Source organism: Rhinopithecus roxellana, chromosome 21, assembly GCF_007565055.1.
Source record: "Rhinopithecus roxellana isolate Shanxi Qingling chromosome 21, ASM756505v1, whole genome shotgun sequence".
Taxonomy (NCBI): Eukaryota; Metazoa; Chordata; class Mammalia; order Primates; family Cercopithecidae; genus Rhinopithecus; species Rhinopithecus roxellana.
The window spans coordinates 49,475,202-49,494,747 of NC_044569.1; the positions used below are offsets into that span (position 1 = coordinate 49,475,202).

The window sequence follows — 19,546 nt, forward strand, 5'->3', positions numbered from 1 at the left end:
TCTTCCTGAGCCATTCCACCCCACAGGAATATCATTCTCTTCTGAAATTCATTAGCACCTATACTCTTAAGGAAGTTATCACTAACTAGCCCAAGATTTTAAATAGTCTTTTCATGGGTATATATCTTCTGCAACCTTCCAAAGGGAAAGGGTGCCCCTCTTCTTAGGCACACCAGGGACCTAACAGAGGATGCTCAGTCAACATTTATCCGCTAGTTGATGATTAATGCCTGAGCCATGTGGCAGGGCTCCAAACATCACAGGCATTCCAGGAAGGAATGCAGAAGCTGCTAGCCATGTTATCTCACCAAGTGAGCTCAAAATAATGTAGAAAGCTGGGTGGAGGCCAGCCCTGGTCCAAATCTCTGTGAGTACCCTTTTTGTCTCTTAAGAAGGCTATTATACAGACCTTTGTCATTATTTTGGATGACAAAATTCCTGAGGCTAGAGGCCTTCCCTCCCCCTGGAATTTCCAAGTCATAGTCCTGTTGATTTCTGCTCTGGCCAAAACCCTCTCCTGTGGAAGGCATTTGTGTGAGGATGGCTGACAATGAATGTAGACCATGCTGCTGTATATATATCAGATTAGGCAGCAGCTGGCACAGGTGGCCCCGACCTGGCAGTGGACTCTGAGTTGCTGCTGAAGTCCCTAGCTCCTTCCTGACTGTTAACTGTTTACGTCTTCACTGAGTGCCTCTTAACCTTCTCAGTATGTAATTCTTTGTCATAGATCTAAGTCTTTGATTTCATAGGACTGGGGCAATACAAACTGGCTGGCTTCTCAGTGACCACATGCCCCCAGTACTCCTGGATTCTTGCCTTTGTCCTATCTGGGGAAATGTTTTCCCTAACCCAGGACAGCAACCTGGTTAGAGTAGAATAGAGTCAAGCAGGGTAGGCCAACCTGGGTAAGCTGAATTGTTGTGGAGGAGGTGGTGGGTGATGGTGATGTAAGAGGCCTTAGCTGATATTCAGTTCAACCCTCTTGTCTTACAGATGAGGAAACTAGTGCTCAGTTTTAATTAATTTCCATGAGTCACAATATAGATTCACTTAATCTCAAGAGTTAGAAAGACACTTAAAATTCTTGGGAGGAAGTCATGTCATTCAATAATTCATGCAATGCTCGGCAGAGCATGATGGCTCATGCTTGTAATCCCAGCACTTTGGGGGGCTGAGGCAGGCAGATTACCTGAGATTAGGAGTTTGAGACCAGCCAAGCCAACATGGTGAAACCCCTTCTGTATTAAAAATACAAACATTAGCCAGGCGTGATGGTAGGTGCTTGTAATCCCAGCTACTCGGGAGGCTGAGGTAGAAGAATCGCTTGAACCTGGGAGGCAGAGGTTGCAGTGAGCCGAGATGGCGCCATTGTACTCCAGCCTTGGGCAACAAGAGCGAGACTCTATCTCTAATAATAATAATAATAATAATAATAATAATAATAATAACAACTCAATGCTTGAGTCCTTTCCACAGTGTCCTGGCCAAGTAGTTTTCTCAATTGTGCTTGAATACCTCCAGTGACAGAGATCTTACTACCATCTAAAAAGTGAGTTAAAGAGCTGGAACTGGACACCAAAACTCCTGCATCTTTTTCCAGTATTCTCTCCATTCTACCAGGCTGATGCTCAATTCTTTTGAGGAACCTCAACGTATGGAGGCATGAAAGATAGCTGCCTACTTCTCAGGGGAGAGAGGCCAGAAAAACTCAGAGGGGAAGACTTTAGGGTGAAAGGGAAGAATCCCCTCTGTGATCTCTGATTTAGCTGGGGCACAGTTTCCCTAAAAGTGGACAGAGACAAGGAGAGACAAAAAGGAGAGTGGAAACTCCGTTTAAATCTTTCCCTTACTAATGATGTCTTAGAATGTAAAAATGACACCATTTTAGGACTCTTTTAGGAAACTGTTTGGTGTGGTACTTATAAACTAGAAAGAAACTCCAAAGTCAGAGGTCGTTGTGTAGGAATGTTGCAACATTATCTCCTGCAATGGTGGGGGAAAAAATGATCAAATGGACATTTACGGAATGACTCACGGGTCCCAGATATGTGCTAGGTTACATAAACACCCTCCCACTTACTCCTCATAATAACCTTGTGATGTGGGGGACAATAAGGCTCTAAATCTAAGTACTTGTTTAAAGTTTTACAGTAAGTGATTGAGGAAGGAATAAATCCAGACCTCAAGACTCAGAGAAGAGCAAAAGTTTTCCTGTTCTGAACTTCCTTTTTGTAGATCCTGGCACATCCAGTGTGCCAGTAGAAAACACAGACTTGTGCTCTCATGACCGTTATTATGGGGTTCCTGGAGTCATTGTAGGGGTGTGGAAAGCTGCTAGAGATTCAAAAAATGGAGACAATCAGCCTCTTTGGGGCGGGCTTCTAGAAGTGGCCATTTTAATAGGATAGAAACATGTGTTTGTCTTAGAAAGGAAAACTCTTGTGAACTAAAAAGTATTTGAGAGCTATGGACTAGAGGAAGAGCAGGATGAGAAGGGAGGCTGCCTGAACCCTGAGAAGGAAGTCCTTTTAGTTTCTTAGGGTGAAAGGGTAAGGAAGGTCCCCAGACACAGCCCTCCATCATGGCCAGGGCTGGCTGGGGACACAGCTTTGGAAACAACAGTGTGCTGGTAGCTGAAGAGAGCCAGGCATTCCTGAGGCTGGGAAGGATGATAAATCTGTTCTTGCCATCCCCACTTTCATTCATTCATTTGCTTGTTCATTCAACAAATATTTACTGAACATCTATTATGACAGGCACCTGTCAACCCTCTTCAGCCCATGGTACCCTGATGCATTCCTTTGATGTCTCAAACCTGGTAACACCCATTCTCTGGATCTCTGGTCCAGGACTCATACCTGAGAAGTTGTCTTGTTATCTACTGATGTAACACACCTCTCCCAAACTTAGTGACTTAAAACAGACTGTATTATCACTTATTATTTTGTTGGCTGGTTGGGCTCAACTGGGTGGTTCTTAAGATCTTGTATGTATTTGCAGTAAAATGTCAGCTCGTCCTGGAGTCATCTGAAGGCTTGAATGAGCTGACATCTGAGATGGCGCACTTACATGGCAGTTGATGCTGTTGACTGGGAGATGGAGCTGTTGACTGGAAAGCCTGCATGTGGCTCTCCATGTGGCTTGTACTTCTCACAGCATGGTAATGGGCTTCCTAGGGGAAGTGTCCCAAGAGCAAGAGTTCTAAGAGTCCGAGGAAGAAGCAGCAAGGCCTCATGACTTAGCTCAGAAGCTCAAGCACATTACTTCTGCTGCATTCAAGTGTCAAGGAAGATGGCCCATATTCATATTGAGAGGAACGAGACTCCTTCCTCCCTGCTCCTCCTCCTCCCTCCTCCTCCTCCTCCCTCCCTCCTCCTCCCTCCTCCTTCTTCTTCTTCTTCTTGTCACCAGACTGGAGTGCAGTGATGTGGTCTCAGCTCACTGCAACCTCCACCTCCCGGGTGCAAGTGTTTCTCCTGCCTCAGCCTCCTGAGTAGCTGGGACTCCAGGTGTGTGCCACCACACCCAGCTAATTTTTGTATTTTTAGTAGAAACGGGGTTTCACCATGTCAGCCAGGATGGTCTTGATATCTTGACCCTGTGATCCACCCACCTCAGCTTCCCAAAGTGCTGGGATTACAGGTGTGAGCCACCATGCCCAACCTCTATTTCTTAATGTAAGGCACACTATGGTAGTACAGGGAGTACAGAATTGTTTGGGGGCACCATGGAAGTCTGCCTTTTGGCTCTGACAATTTATGAACTTCCATATGCATAATACACTTACCCTCCCATAATCACCAAAAGTCTTCTCCCATTTCAGTGCTTGCTCCATATCTTCATTAAATCAAATCCAAGTGTGACTGAAGCTCCTTAAATATGTGGGGGTTTGGGGTTTTGTTTTTTTGGTGTAGCTCCTTGGGTATCATTCTTTTCAATCTAAAGACCTGTGAAATACACATGAGTTATTTTTACCCCACACACCCAACATATGATGGCAATACAGGGATAGGATAACTGCAATGAACCCTTCTCTTCAGAGAGGCAAAGAATGGGAAGCACAAAGCAGTGTCTGGTTCATAGCGATGCTGAAATATAGCCACACACGTTACCAGTTTTTAAAAATAAGAGTTTAATTCTGCTCCTAGGAAGTGGTCTTCCATCACTGTGGTAGGAAAAAGGCCCCAGGGGCTCTTTTTATTTTGGATTGCTTCTGTCTTTTTCATTCCAATGTGGTGCTGCCTTCTTTAGACAATTTTCTTAAAAACTTTGCTGGTTTCTCATTAATCTTATTGGTGTTTGTGCCAACATATAAATGCCACACCCATAAATATCTTTGAGGCAAACCCTTCTCTACCTTGCATTGAGAGTTAGGGTTCTGTGAGACAATACCCTTAATACTCTCAGAAGTCTTTTTATCTAGAAGAAGATCTAAGATGCACACTATTAAGATTCATAGGAGCCTCATTGTCCATCTAAGAGGGTAGCATGTTAGCATGTAATGGGATATCCTTAAATCTTTCTGAAATTTTGACAAAGGGTTGTTACCTTACTCTCTTCTTACTTTGAGAACTTTTATTAGCTGAAAAGACTGTCGTGAGTCTTCCATACTTTCTCTAAATTTTGCCTAAAATTAGAAAATTGCCTTTTTAGTTCATCTTTATGACTGGGTATCTTGTCATAAATAACTGAAAGAAACATGTTAGCACTTAAAACATTCAATCAGGAACATTAGGTGTATTTTTTATTTCATGTCACCAAACTTCCACCACTACGTAGGAGCAGTCATATTTTCTCTGGTTTCTGTCTTCAAATCTTCACTAACAGCAGCCTCTGAACCTTCCAGCTTCTGCCTGTTGCCTGGTCCCAAAGTCAATGCCACATATTTTGTATTAAAATAATACAATAACAACCCACTTCCAGGTGCCAATTTCTGTTCAGCTTATGTATTGCAGAATAACAAACTATCCTAAAATTTAGCGGTTGCAACAGCAATTTAACATTATCTCACGTGACTTCCTGTGTTGACTGTCTTGGCTGGGCAGTTCTCACATGGTTGTGTTCAAATGGTGCCTGGGGCTGAAGGCTTGACTGTACCAGGTGTTAAAGATGGTGCACTCACATGGTTGGTTGGGAGCTCAGTTGGGAGCTCAGCTCCACCAGAGCACCTACACATGGCCTCTGATGGACTGCACTTCTTATACATGACACTGTTTTCTGAAAGGGAACGTCCCTAGAGAATTGTTCCAAGAGACCCAGGCTTCATAGGACCTGGTCTTGGAAGTCCCAGAATGTCATTTCCATCTCTCTCTATTTGCCAAACGAATTACTATAATCAGATTCAAGATAAGGGAAATTAGACTCCACCTTTTGACGTGAGGAGCAACGTGTACATACAGAAGGAGTAGAAGTGCTTAGGACCAACTTTGGAGGTTAACCACAACAGTTTTTTTTTTTCTTTTTTTCCACCAGTAAATCTCCAGTTTCTCTAGTCTTGGCTTTATAAACATTCACACTGTGATGTTATTGGCTAACTACTAGATTGATTTTCCTTGGTGGTGTATCAGTCAGGATGGACTAGATTATATGATCATTACAAACAACACCAAAATCTTGGAATTTTAATACCACAGATTTATTTCTCACTCACACTACATGATCATGGGGCTTTGACATGTTTACCTTGGCTCCCAGGCTGATAAATCTGACCCAGTCTGGAACATTGCTGGCTCCTATGGCAGAAGGAGCTTAAGAGTGTAAAGAATTGTGCACTGGCTCTCAATGTTTCAGCTGGATGTGACTCCCATCACTCCCATTCACATTTCTTTATCCACAGAGTCATGTGGCCACACCTAACTATGGGGACAGGATATGCCAACCTACCATGGCCTGAATGGGCAACTAGAAAGATGTGGTGAGCAGTACTGAGACTACCACAGCTGGGTACTTGAATAGTGGCTAATGATAAAACTAAATAAGCTCATGAAAAGTGGGATTTCAGTCAACAGCTGTAAATTGGGTAAAGGGAGCAGTTTTTTTTTTTACTTATTTTCCATTACTTACCAATTTTCATATGAATGAGTTGATTCCCTTATATCTTCCAAAGTTGAATGTTTTATAATATTATTATAGTCCAATAAATTTAAACATATTTTATGTTTTTAAATCCATTGCAGTTATTACTCTAACACAACCTCAAATTGTCCCATTGTCTAGTGGGAGCCTTTTGAAGTTGGCCCAACCTGATCTTGTACATTTTCTGTATCCCTGACCTAGAGTCTATTGTTTCTTCAAGTAGTCCTGGTTCCTTTCAATGGAAATTGATATTTAGAATGTGGACACAAGGGGTGCTTATTACTATTGAGTACTATTGAGTTGGTCCTTGTTTCTAAGCCTTTTTTTAAAAAAATGTATTTTTAATTGGTGTAATTATACCTACCTATGGTGTATGTGTGATTTTTTGATATATGTATACAATTTGTTATAATCAAATTCGGGTAATTGGAATATTCATCAACTCAAATTTTTATCACTTCCTGCTTGGGGAACATTCAAAATCCTCTCATGTAAGCATTTTGAAATATACAATAAATTGGCCGGGCGCGGTGGCTTAAGCCTGTAATCCCAGCACTTTGGGAGGCTGAGACGGGCGGATCACGAGGTCAGGAGATCGAGACCATCCTGGCAAACACGGTGAAACCCCGTCTCTACTAAAAAAATACAAAAAACTAGCCGGGCAAGGTGGCGGGCGCCTGTAGTCCCAGCTACTCAGGAGGCTGAGGCAGGAGAATGGCATAAACCCGGGAGGCGGAGTTTGCAGTGAGCCGAGATCGCGCCATTGCACTCCAGCCTGGGCGACAGAGTGAGACTCTGTCTCAAAAAAAAAAAAAAAAAGAAAAAAAAGAAATGTACAATAAATTATTCTTAAGGATGTCACCCTTCTGTGTTATAAAACAGGGGTCCTCAACCTGTGGGCCATGAACTGGTAGCAGTCTGTGACTACACACAGCAGGAGGTGAGTGGCAGGGCAAGCCAGCAAAGCTTCATTTGTATTTGCAGCCACTCCCCATCACTCATATTACCACCTGAGCTCCACCTCTTGCCAGATCAGCGGTGGCATTAGATTCTCATAGGAGTGTAAACCCTATTGTGAACTGTGCATGTGAGGTATCTAGGTTATGCACTCCCTATGAGAATCCAATGCCTAATGATCTGTTACTGTCTCCCATCACCCCTAGATGGGACTATCTAGTTGCAGGAAAACAAGCTCAGGGTCCCACTGATTCTACATTGTGGTGAGTTGTATAATTATTTCATTATATATTACAATGTAATAATAGTAGAAATAAAGTGCACAATAAATGTAATGCACTTGAACCATCCTGAAACCATCCCCCGCAACCCCCACTTTCTGTCTGTGAAAAAATTGTCTTCCATGTAACTGGTCTCTGGCACCAAAAAGGTTGGGGACTGCTGTTATAGAACACTAACACGTATTCCTCATATCTAGTTGCAATCTTGTATCCATTAGCAGACCTCTCCCTCTGCCCTTCCCAGCCTCTAGTAACCACTACTCTACTCTGTGCTTCCATAAGATCAGCTCTTTTAGCTTATTCATATGAGTGAGGACACGCAATATTAGTCTCTCTGTGTTTGGCTTATTTCACTTAATATAATGTTTTCCAGGCTTATCCATGCTGTTACAAATGACAGGATTTCATTCTTCTTCTTGCCAAAAGTATTCCATTTGTGAATACTGGTTTTCTTTCTTTTGTGGGGGGATTACTGGATCATGCGGTATTTCTGTTTGTAGTTTTTTGAGGAACCTCCACACTGTATTCCATAATGGCCATATTAATGTACATTCCTACCAGCAATGTATAAGAGTTTCCCTTTCTCTGCATGATTGCCAACATTTTTTTGTGTGTGTGTGTCTTTTTGATCAGGATATCTCGTTGTGGTTTTGATTTGCATTTTCCTAAAGATTAGCAATGTTGAGCATTTTTCATATACCTGTTGGCCATTTGTTTTTCTTCTTTTGAGAAATGTCTGTTAGATCATTTGCCCTTTTATTTTTTTTTGAATATGGGAGTCTTGCTTTGTTGCCCAGGCTGGACTTGAACTCCTGGGCCCAAAGAACTATCTGCCTCAGCCTCCCAAGTAGCTGGGACTGCAGGCACACAACCACCAGCTCATGTGCTCATTTTAAAATCTGATTATTTGCTTTTTTGCTGTTGAGTTGTTTGAGTTCCATATGTCCTGCTTATTAATCTCTTGTTGGATGCACAATTTCGAATATTTTCTACCCTTCTACAGGTTGTCACTTTACTCTATTGATTGTTTCCTTTGCTGTGCAGAAGCTTTTCAGTTTGATAGAATCTCATTTTTCTATTTTTGCTTTTGTTGTTGTGTTTTTGAGATCTTATTTTTAAAAAATCTTTGCCCAGACTAATGTCAGGAAGCATTTCCCCATGTTTCTTTCTAGTAGTTTTGTAGTTTCAGGTCTTCAGATTCAAGTCTTTAACACCATTTTCAGTTGGTGTTTGTATGTGGTGAGAGATAGGGGTCTAGTTTCATTCTTCTGCATACAAGTATCTAACTTTCTTAGCAATATTTATTGTAGAGACTGTCTTTTCCCCAATGTATGTTCTTGATGTCATTATCAAAAATCTGTTGGCTGTAAACACATTAATTTATTTCTGGGTTCTTTTTTTTTAAATTTTTTTCAGGCTCAAGGTTGAGTTTAATAGTACAGGTAGAAATAGAATCCAGGGATCTGATTTTCACATTAGAGGATAATGATATCTTCCCAAAGTGGAAAAATTATTTCTTTTGGTAGATAACATTGAGACATCATTTTGTAAATACATAATATGAATTTCCTTGAAAATTTTTGGCATTTGTGAAAGTCTTTGTAGGCTGAGGTTTTTAGGTATTTTTTCCCCCAAAATATATAAAGTTAGGGGAGCTAGCTTTAAACAACAAAAAAAATTAATCTTAATTTCAAAATGACCCAAGTTCATTTTGTACTTTTATATAAATCAATTGTATAGCTTGAGTACTCTGAAACATAAAAGGCCACCACAGTTCACAGAGTTCACACACATGCATTCTACAGTGATATTCATATGACCAGAACTTATTTCACACTTACATAAAGTTTAAAATTAAAATGTCTTAGTCAAATTTTTCATAAACCCAACTATTTGAAGATGTCAAAGTTATTACAGTGGGATAATTTATATGTCATACAGTATTAAGTTAGTCTCAGATTCAAGTATTTATAATATTCACCCCATGTGAAAATTTATTTATACTGGCTAAGATGTGAGCTGTGAAATTTATAGTGCTCAGTTTGGTATTTTTCCCTGTGTGTATGTTTTCCATCACAAAATCTCTATTTCACAATTCTGTACTTGTAAGAGCTCAGGTTGGTTTATGTAGTCACAATGCAGTAGTCTAGAACATACCATGTAAAAGTAAAAAATAAAATTATTTCCAAGTTTCTTTGTTTTAAATGTACCCCATGTGCTGTATTATATCAACTTTCAGGTTATAGAAATCCATTATGACTAGCAATAGTTTTACAAAAGATCAGCACTTAAGCAAGAATGATTTCTTCAAGTATGTATACATAGATTAAGAGAGCAAAAATTCTTTATACACATTCATATTCAAATAATACAAAAAAATCCACAAGAGTACATAAGAGAGATGGCAGAGGTGTTTGGAATATGTCAGGGACTAATATGTAAGGTAACTAGTAATGTAAACTCAAAGTGGTTTTGCATATTTTGGTAACAAATATTTGTCAAAAAAAAAAAAAAAAACAGAAACAAAAATGCTTATTCCTTATTGGAAAACAATGGAAAACAAATCTGTCCAAATGTTTAGAAGCTGCATCACAAAAATATTTTTTGAAAAATTTCATGCTTAATAGGTTGCTTCATCCATGTTGTCATCACTGTCTGTGCCAAAATCATCTCCATCTTCAAAGTATGAATTAATGTAGTCATTTTCCTCTTCTTGCTCGTCTTCGTCATATTCCTCCTCATCTGCAGCATCATCGTCATCATCGTCATCACCTTTACTTTTCTCTTTGCTTCCTTCTTTCTCTTCATTTTCCTCCTCTGATTTTTCACCATCACCTTTCTTTTCCAATCCTCAATTTTTTTCAGCACATCTGAAGTATTAGTGAGTGAAGTGCCTTTGCCTGCGTCTTTTGCCTTTTTGGGTTTTGGGCTTGTGTTTTTACATTTATTTCTTGACATCATCTCTCTTGGAAGTCTTCTCCAATCTGGTATCCATTCTTCCTTGTATACCTTCATGTATCTTTTACTATACCTTTCAATATCTTGTCCTTCTTCAGGTGTTTCAATAAAATAAGGCATTATTTTCATTGTTTCTCTCAACTCCTGTTTCAAAGCCAGTATATACTCTTCATCTTCTGTTTTCAGTGCCACCGATTTATAATCTGCATCAGGAAATAGTGGGGGTGGTTTCAACACTACATAAGGTAACTTTTCACCTTTGCTAAATCCAACAGCCTCAATATTAAAGGTATAAGCAGCACATCCTCCTCTTCCTTTATTCCCAGCCATCAGAACTAGTTATACTAGATGAGTGGGCAAATTCTGAAAGGTATCTGCCTGGCTGCACCGCTGCCCAGCATGTTGGCGCTTGAGTGGTATGCCCACAAGTCTCTAGGTGGTAGTATCTTCTGGATTCAAGAACACTTCTATGAGTCGGGCAACCGTGCCAACATCTAGCTGGTGCATGGCTCCAAGCGTGGCTCCAAGCAGGATGTGGTGATCAATATAGGCCTGGGACTGCACAGCCTCCCTGAGTTCCTGTACTCCTCCGGCCTCTTGTAGGACCTCAGGGCCAAAGAGCTATTTCTGGGTTCTTAATTTATTCTTTTCCATTGGTCTATGTGTCTGTATTTAAGCCAGCACCATGCTGTTTTGGCTACTATAGCTCTGTAGTATATTTTTAAGTCAGGTAGTGTGATATCTCCAGCTTTGTTCTTTTGGCTCAGGATTGCTTTGACTATTCAGGGTCTTCAGTCATTCCACATAAATTTTAGGGTTGTTCTTTCTGTTTCTGGGAAGAATGTTACTGGTATTTTGATAGGGATTGCATTGAATCTGTATATCACTTTTGGCAGTATGGACATTTTAACAATATCCTTCTAATCTATGAACATGTAATATCTTTTCATTTTCTGTGTCCTCTTCAATTTTCTTTCATCAGTATCCTATAGTTTTAATTGTAGAGATTTTTCACCTCTGGTTAAATTTACTTCTGGGTTTATTTTTTTCCTAGCTATTGTAAATGGGATTGCTTTCTTGTTTTCTTTTTCAGATTGTTCATTATTAGCAAATAGAAATGCTGATGTTTTTTGTATGATGAGTTTGTATCCTGCAACTTTATTGAATTTGTTTGTTAGCTCTAACAATTTTTTGGTGGAGTTTTTAGGTTTTTCTAAATCATATTGTCTGTAAACGGGGACAGTTTGAATTTCTTCTTTCCAATTTGGATTCCTTTTATTTCTTTCTCTTGCTTAATTGCTCTGGCTAGGACTTGAAGTACTATGTTGAATAACAGTGGTGAAAGTGGGCATCCTTGTCTTGTTCCAGATCTTAGAGGAAAGGCTTTCAACATTTCCCCATTCGGTATAATATTAGTACTAATATGTTAGCTGTGGGTTTGTCATATATAACCTTTATGGTTTTGAGGTATGTTCATTTTATACCTAGTTTGTTGAGAGTTTTTATCATGAAATGATGTTGTATTTTATCAAGCACTTTTTCTCCATCTATTAAAATGATCATATGGTTTTGTCCTTCCTTCTGATGATGTGATTTATCACATTTAGTGATCTTCATATGTTGAAATATCCTTGCAACTTGATCATGGTATATAATCTTTTTGATATGCTGTTAGATTCAGTTTGCCAGTATTTTGCTGAGAAATTTTGCAACTATGTTTATCAGGAATATTGGCCTATAGTTTTCTTTTTTGGTTGTGTCCTGGTCTGCTTTTGGCATCAGGGTAATGCTGGTCTTGTAGAATGAATTTGGAGGAATTCCTTCCCTTTCAAATTTGTGGAATAGTTGGAGAAAAAAATAGTATTAGTTCTTTAAAAGTCATAGAATTCAGCAGTGAAGCTAACCAGTCTAAAGGGAGCAATTTTGAGGCCTTCCACAGATACCCTCAGATCTCATCTATGGCAACCTCTGCTAGCTTCAACCAAAACCTACTCCCTCTAAGGCAATTCTCCTTCATCCTCCTGAATTGGAGTGGGGAGTTGCTTCTCTCTACATATCCATAGAGGGGTTTTACATGCACAGATGACATTTTGTCGCCCCTCCCTTACTTTCAAAGCAATTCCTGGTAGAGTTCAGAACATCTCAGCCCTGTCTACAGAGAAGTGGGTCTGCACAGTCCTTTGTGGAGTCTGCAGGGCTGTGTGTGTGACACATGTGAGGCCAAGGACACAAGACCCTCCCTATAATCTGGTCTTCATTCCTTCCCAGGGAATGGAGCTAACTCATATTTTGGCCTGAGTCAAATAGATCTAAGTTTGAATTCTGCTTCAGCCACTGTCTAGCTGTATAACATTGTGCCTCTTACTTTTTCTGAGCCTGTTTTCCATATACGCAAAATAGGGATAACAACATGTCTTTTGCAGGGTAGTTATGAGGCCTCAATGATCCAAATGACCATGCTGTGTACTAGCTGTGTGACCTTAAGCAAGTTACTTAACCCTTCATACCTCTGTCCTTATGGGTTGTTATGAGGTATGAGTGCATTAATATTTGCAAAAAGCACATGACAGTGTCTTGTGCATACAAAGCATTACTTAGTGTTGACTATTGTTAATATTAAGGTATGTAAACTGGCTGATGTGCAAAAGGCCTTCAATAAATGTAAGTTACTTTATCTTCTTCTCAAGCCCACAGGTTCTGGCTACAGGAGTCTGGTTTCTCTGAGGCCACTGCAGAGTTCCAGGCAGCCCGTTTATCCGGATTTGAATGGTTTTAAGTAAGTGGCCTTGGTTCGCCTTTGAGCACCCAAAAAATAAAGTAATGGAGACACCTAGTGGGAGCTGGTAGCAAGTGCTCCAGCGAGTCTGAGTGCCTGTGGCTGGGGTCAGATGGAGACCCAGAGGACGGTACCGCTGTGGCCCATGAGTGCACAATGAGGCCAATAGGCTCTCCGGAGCCATGTCAGTGCAGCCTTCAGCAATGGGAAGCCCTGCTCATCCACCCTGCAGCTGGTCCTTGTCACCAAGGCTCTGTTCTGAACAACCTCAGGGAGCAGAGAGTCTGTTGCTTTATCAGCTCACACTGGTGGACCTAGCCTCAGGTTGTGGTGGGGAACGTAGGAAAGCAGACAGGTTCCTGCTTTGAGGAGCTGACAGAAAACAATTGGGCTTAGCATTGTTTTTTTGCTGTGTGACCTTGGATGAATAATTTAGCATCTCTGAGCTACAGTTTCCTTGTGTGCAAAAACAGAGTTAGTAATAGTGAGAATGGTTTAAAATGATGGATGTAGAAAGTGAAGTGCTGAGTCTACGCCCATACCCCCTTGAATGCACCCGAACTTGTCCGATCTCAGAAGCTAAACAAGGTCAGGCCTGGTTAGTACTTGGATGTGACAAAGTTAAGCACTGTGTTATTGACACACAGAAAGCACCCAATAAATGGTATATATTGTTGTTATTGTTATTATTTTGTGGTGGATAAATGCACATGAAATACTTAGGGAATAAATACACACAATGTTGAACCAAGTGAAAGCCATCATAGTTTATAGCATGTGAGAGACAAGGCTATTCCAGATCTACAGTAGTTAGGTGAGGCCTCATGGAGGAGACCAGATCTCTAATGAGCCTCTGACTGCAGCAACAAACAAATCATACTCTTACTGGCTGAAACAATTATAGGGTATGTTGGCTTATATACCTTGGTAAGACTTGATCCAGTGCCTTGATGATGTCATGAGTACCTAATCTTTTCTTTTAAAAATATTCTTGTGACATAAAAAACATACAAAAAGATTTAGAAAACAACATAGCATTCACCTTAGGAAATAAAATAGCAAATATAGTTGAGGCTTCCTGGCCCTTCTCCAATTGCATTTCCCCTTCCCTTACCCTGCAAAGAGAACCACTCTCCTAAATGTGGTGTTTATACTTCCTATGGATGCATTTACGTTATTACTACATATGTGTGTGTTTCTAAACAACATATGGAAGAATTGCATGTTTTAAACCTTTCTATAAATATATCATAGAGTACATATCTGTATTTGTCTGTTTGGGCTGCATAACAAAATACCACAGATTTGGTGGCTTAAACCACAGAAATGTATTTTCTCACAGTTCTAGAGGCCAGGAAGTCCAAGCTCAAGGCGCCAGCCAGGGAGGTTTCATTCTGCGGACTGTTCTCTAGTCTTGCAGGCAGCTACTGTTTCTCTGGGTGCTCACGTGACCGCTTCCTTGTGCTTGCGCAGGGAGAGAAAGAGAGAGAGCAAGCTCTCTGATGTCTCCTGAGAGCCCCATCCTTAGGACCCCATCTAACGCTAATGATCTCCTAAAGACCCCATCTCCAAATATGATCACATTTGGGGTAGAATTTCAATATGTTAATTTTGGAGGGATAAGATATTCAGCTCATTTCATTCCACTTCTGCCTCCCACAAAGTTCATGCCCTTCTTACATGCAGATGCATTCATTCCATTCCAACAGTCCCAAAAGTCTTAATTTATTCCAGCATCAACTCTAGTTCTAAAGACCAAAATCTCAACTAAATATCATCAAAATCAGGTATGGATGAAAATCGAGGTGCAATTCATTGTAAGCAAAACTTCTCACCAGCTATGAACCTGTGAAACCAGACCAGTTATGCGTTTCCAAAATATAATGGTGGAAAGGGCATAGGATGAACATTCCCATTCAAGAAGGCAGAAATCAGAAGAAAGAAAGGGGTGACAGGTCCCAAGCAAGTTCGATACCTAGCAAGGTAAATTCCATTAGATCTTAGGGGTTGAGCATAATCCTCTTTTGTTCAGTGCTTTCTTTGTCCACCCCCGATCCCAGCCCACTGGAGTGGCAGCATCGCCCCACCACTCTCTGTGGCAGCCTCACCTGCACAGCTCTCTGTGGTGGCCATCTGGTCTACTGAAACTGAGAAGAAACCAACCTTACCCCCTTGGTTCTGTGGTAGGAGCCCTGACGATCTCTGAATTGCCTTCAAGTTCATTCTTGCCTTTTCTTGAAGGACAAAGCATTATTTCTCAACTGAGTAGTTCTACCATCCAGCTCTGTAGAATCGCAATATCCGACAGCCTTTTTTCAACCTGTCTCACTTTCTCTGTCCCCTTTAGTTCAAACTGGCAGTGCCTAACTTCTATCCCTGGCTCTTATGAGCTGGCTAGCGAAATTCATGGGTTGCACCCATGATCTCTTTATCAAATGTTTGGCCAGCCACAACCTTAGTGTTCTCTTTAGAACATGCTTCTTCATTTTTTGTTTTTCCAATATGGATAGACTGAGAATGTTCCAAATCTTCAAGCTCTGGGTCCTTTTTTTTTTTTTTTTTTTTTTTTTCCTTTCGAGACAGAGTCTCAGTCTGTCACCCAGGCTGGAGTGCAGTGGAGCAATCTTTGCTCACTGCAAGCTCCGCCTCCCGGGTTCATGCCATTCTCCTGCCTCAGCCTCCCAAGTAGCTGGGACTACAGGCACCCGCCGCCATGCCCGGCTAATTTTTTTTATTTATTTTTATTTTTTATTTTTATTTTTAGTACAGACAGGGTTTCACCGTGTTAACCAGGATGGTCTCGATCTCCTGACCTCATGATCTGCCCGCCTCTGCCTCCCAAAATGCTGGGATTATAGGCATGAGCCACCGCGCCCGGCCCAAGCTCTGGGTCCTTTTTGATTAACAATTTTTTCCAATTTCTCTCTTCTCTCTCATTTTACTATAAGCAATAAAGAGAAACCAAACGACTCCTTCAACATTTTGCTTAGCAACGCCCTCAGCTAAACATCCAGTTTCATTGCTTGTAAGTTCTACCTTCAACAAAACACTAGAACACAATTCAGCGAGGCTCTTTGCCACTTTGTAACAAGAATCATCTTTCCACTAGTTTCCAATAAACTGTTTTCCATTTTCAGCTGAAACCAGTATTACCTTTAGCAGCCATATTTCTACCAATAGTCCTTTTAAGGCAATGTAGGCTTTTCCTAGCATGCACCTCAAAACTCCTCCAACCTCTATGCATTATCCAGTTCCAAAGACACTTCCACAATTTTAGCATTTGTTATGGCAACTCCCTGCTTCTCAATACAAAAACCTGTGTCTTAGTCATCTTGGGATGTCATAATGAAATACCATAGATTAAGTGGCTTAAGCAACAGAAATTAATTTTCTCACAGTTGTAGAGGCTGAAATTTCAAGTTCCAACTAATTCAGTTTCTGGTGAGGGGCCTCTTCCTGCCTTACAGATGGCCACCTTCTCACTATGTCCTCACATGGACTTTCCTTTCTCTCTCTCTCTCTCTCTCTATCTGTGTGTGTGTGTGTGTGTGTGTGTGTGTGTGTGTGTGTGTGTGTGTGGAGAGAGAGAGAGAGAAGAGAGAGAGACAGAAAACGTCTCTAGTGTCTCCTCTTACAAGGACACTAATCCTATCAGATCAGGGCCCCACCCTTTTGACTTCATTTAACCTTAATTACTTCCTTAGAGGCCCCATCTCCAAATGCAGCCACACTGAAGGTTAGGTCTTCAACATACAAATTTGAGGAAACACAGACATTCACATCACAACATGATTTATACTGATTCAAGAGTAATTGCAAATGGTTTGATCAGGCGGTCAGGTACTTAGAAAGAACAGTACTGGAGGATTAGGGACAAGGAAGTCTGGGAAAGTTATGTGGATGGACCTCTCAGCATGGGCAGACTGTGAAGATTTTTTTGTGTCCCATGGGATTGCTCATCAAAAGACATCCTTTGTGGATCAGAGGAGGCTTTCAATAGTCAAGAGGACCAAATGATATACTCAATCCATGTCAGTCAAAATATTTTCCCAGCCACTCCAGGGCTTGCTCAATGGACTCATGGATAAACTGGTCATGGCAGTGGAGATGGAGCTGTGCATAAGCCCAACAATGTGGATGTCCCCTTACCAAGGCTGACATGGCTATAGCTAAGTGAGCACTTAACTTGCCAACTGCAGAGATAAGCACCAACCCCTAATATGATACCATTCCTTGAGGGGACCAGTCAGCCACCCAGTGGCAGGTTGATGGTATTGGACCTCTGCTCTCCTGGAATCAGGCAGCAATTGTTCTCGCTGGGATAGACACACATTCTGGACAAGGATCTGGTTTCCCTGCCTGTGATTCTTGTGCCTCCCCTCACCACCCGCGGGCTCACAGAAGAATGCCCCATCCATGTTCAGAGCATTCTCAAGGGCATTCTGATCAAGGAATGTATTTCTCAGTCAAGGAAGTACAGCAGTGGGTTAATGCTCTTGGGATTCATTGGTACTTCCATATACCCTATCACGTGGAAATAAATGGCCTTATTGAAAGGTGGATGGCTGGGCGCGGTGGCTCAAGCCTGTAATCCCAGCACTTTGGGAGGCCGAGACGGGCAGATCACGAGGTCAGGAGATCGAGACCATCCTGGCTAACACGGTGAAACCCGTCTCTACTAAAAAATACAAAAACCTCGCCGGGCATGGTGGTGGGGGCCTGTAGTCCCAGCTACTCGGGAGGCTGAGGCAGGAGAATCGTGTGAACCCGGGAGGCGGAGCATGCAGTGAGCTGAGATTGCGCCATTGCACTCCAGCCTGGGCAACAGAGTGAGACTCCGTCTCAAAAAAAAGAAAGGTGGAATAGCTTCTTAATGACTCAGTTGCAGCACCAGTTGGAAGGCAGTGTCCTGAAGGCATGGGGTTCTGTGTCACAAGGTGCAGTATGTCCTTTAAATCAGAAATCATTATATGGCATTGCCTTCTCCATGGCAAGAATTCACTAGTCTGGAAATCAAAGGGTAGAAGTAGAAGTGGTTCCTGTCTACCTTACACCCACTTACAGAATTTTTGCTTCCCATCCTGGCAACTTGGAGCTTTGTTGGTTTGGAAGTCTTAGGTCTGAAGGGGAGAACACTTACATCAGGGGGCACATCGGTAGGATCATTGATTGGAAGATGAGAATGCCATCCAGCTATTTTGGGCTCTGTATAGTATTGTATCAATTAGAAGAACAAGGGTTTTAGCTTTCATTTTTTTCTACTGACAGGAGTGATTAATTCCAGTTACCAGGGGAAACTGGTTTGCAGCTACACAGTGGGGCAAGGAGAGTTATATCTGGAACTGAGAAGATTCTCTGGGGAAGGGGAGTTTGGGGAGGGATGGGCCAGGGCAGCATCCCTAGCTCATGGCTTGAGGCCACCTCCTCTGCTGATACCATGAATGACTCAAAATTAGGCCTGTCTCTGTAGCCATTTCTTTGTCTCTTTGACATGAGCCAGGTTCAAGATTTCCTGCCTCCAGCCCCAGCCCCGGCCCTTGGGCACCCTAGGTTTGGCCTTCTGCGCTATGCTGTTTCACATGGTGAATATTGATGCTGTGTATTTACAGAGACCTTCGTCCCCAGGACTTCCTCCCCTGTGATCTACGCTTTCTCTTTCACTTACTCAAATTGAGCCCAGCTCAATGTGGTTTCTGTTTCCAGTAATTTTCCCTCAGACTGCGGCTCTTTCCTTCTGGAATGAATCGTTTGCCGGATATTTCTGAGACTCTCAGGAATTTAAACTGTTCCACCCTCTCTGCTCCACCCAAAGCCAGGCCCAGTTATCTTCACTGTGAGCCCCTGGGACGCCTCTTCCCTGCTCAGGATGCGCTCAGCTCTGCTCAGGGTATTGTCTTCATCTTTTGGGGGTGAGAATTTGTGGGTGACTTTTTTATTTTTGTGACCAAGTCCTGTTGTTGCTGGTTTGTTGTGTTTGTTCATGTCGTCAAGTTTGATAGGTCTCCTGTCACCTAATTTGGTTGAAGAGATTAAAGGTTAGAGGTGGAATTCTTGTTGTTGTTGGCTGAGGTGAGGGGACGGGTTTGGAGGGGTGCATCCTATCTGCTCTACTTGGTTGTCAGGAGAGGTTATAAGGAGATTGGGAAGCCTACTGCCAAGATGACCACATTGCCCTTGAGTTGGATTCTTAGTTGATTTTCTTTCTAAGGCCCTAATATATTGATTTTAAGGCTATGAATTTATCTCTAAATTCTGTTTTGGCTGAAGTCCATAGATTTTGGTAGATAAGGCTCTTATGTTGCTTTATTTTTAAAGATTGGTTCATTTCAGTTTTGGTTTACTTTTAGACCCATGAAACCTATTTTCTAGATTGTGTTTTCTTTGGAGGTAGAGACGACATCTCTGTACATGGCTGTGTCTTTTGTAATTAGTTAGTGTCAGAGCTGTAGGAAGTGCTTGATATTTTTTGTTGCTGAAATGGAATGAAAATGGTGTT

At 41.6% G+C, this 19,546-nt stretch overlaps 1 pseudogene; it reads right to left on the reverse strand.

Moving 5' to 3' along the window:
• Positions 1-9,912: 9,912 nt before the first annotated feature.
• LOC104681694 lies at positions 9,913-10,604 on the reverse strand (annotated as a pseudogene).
• Positions 10,605-19,546: the final 8,942 nt, after the last annotated feature.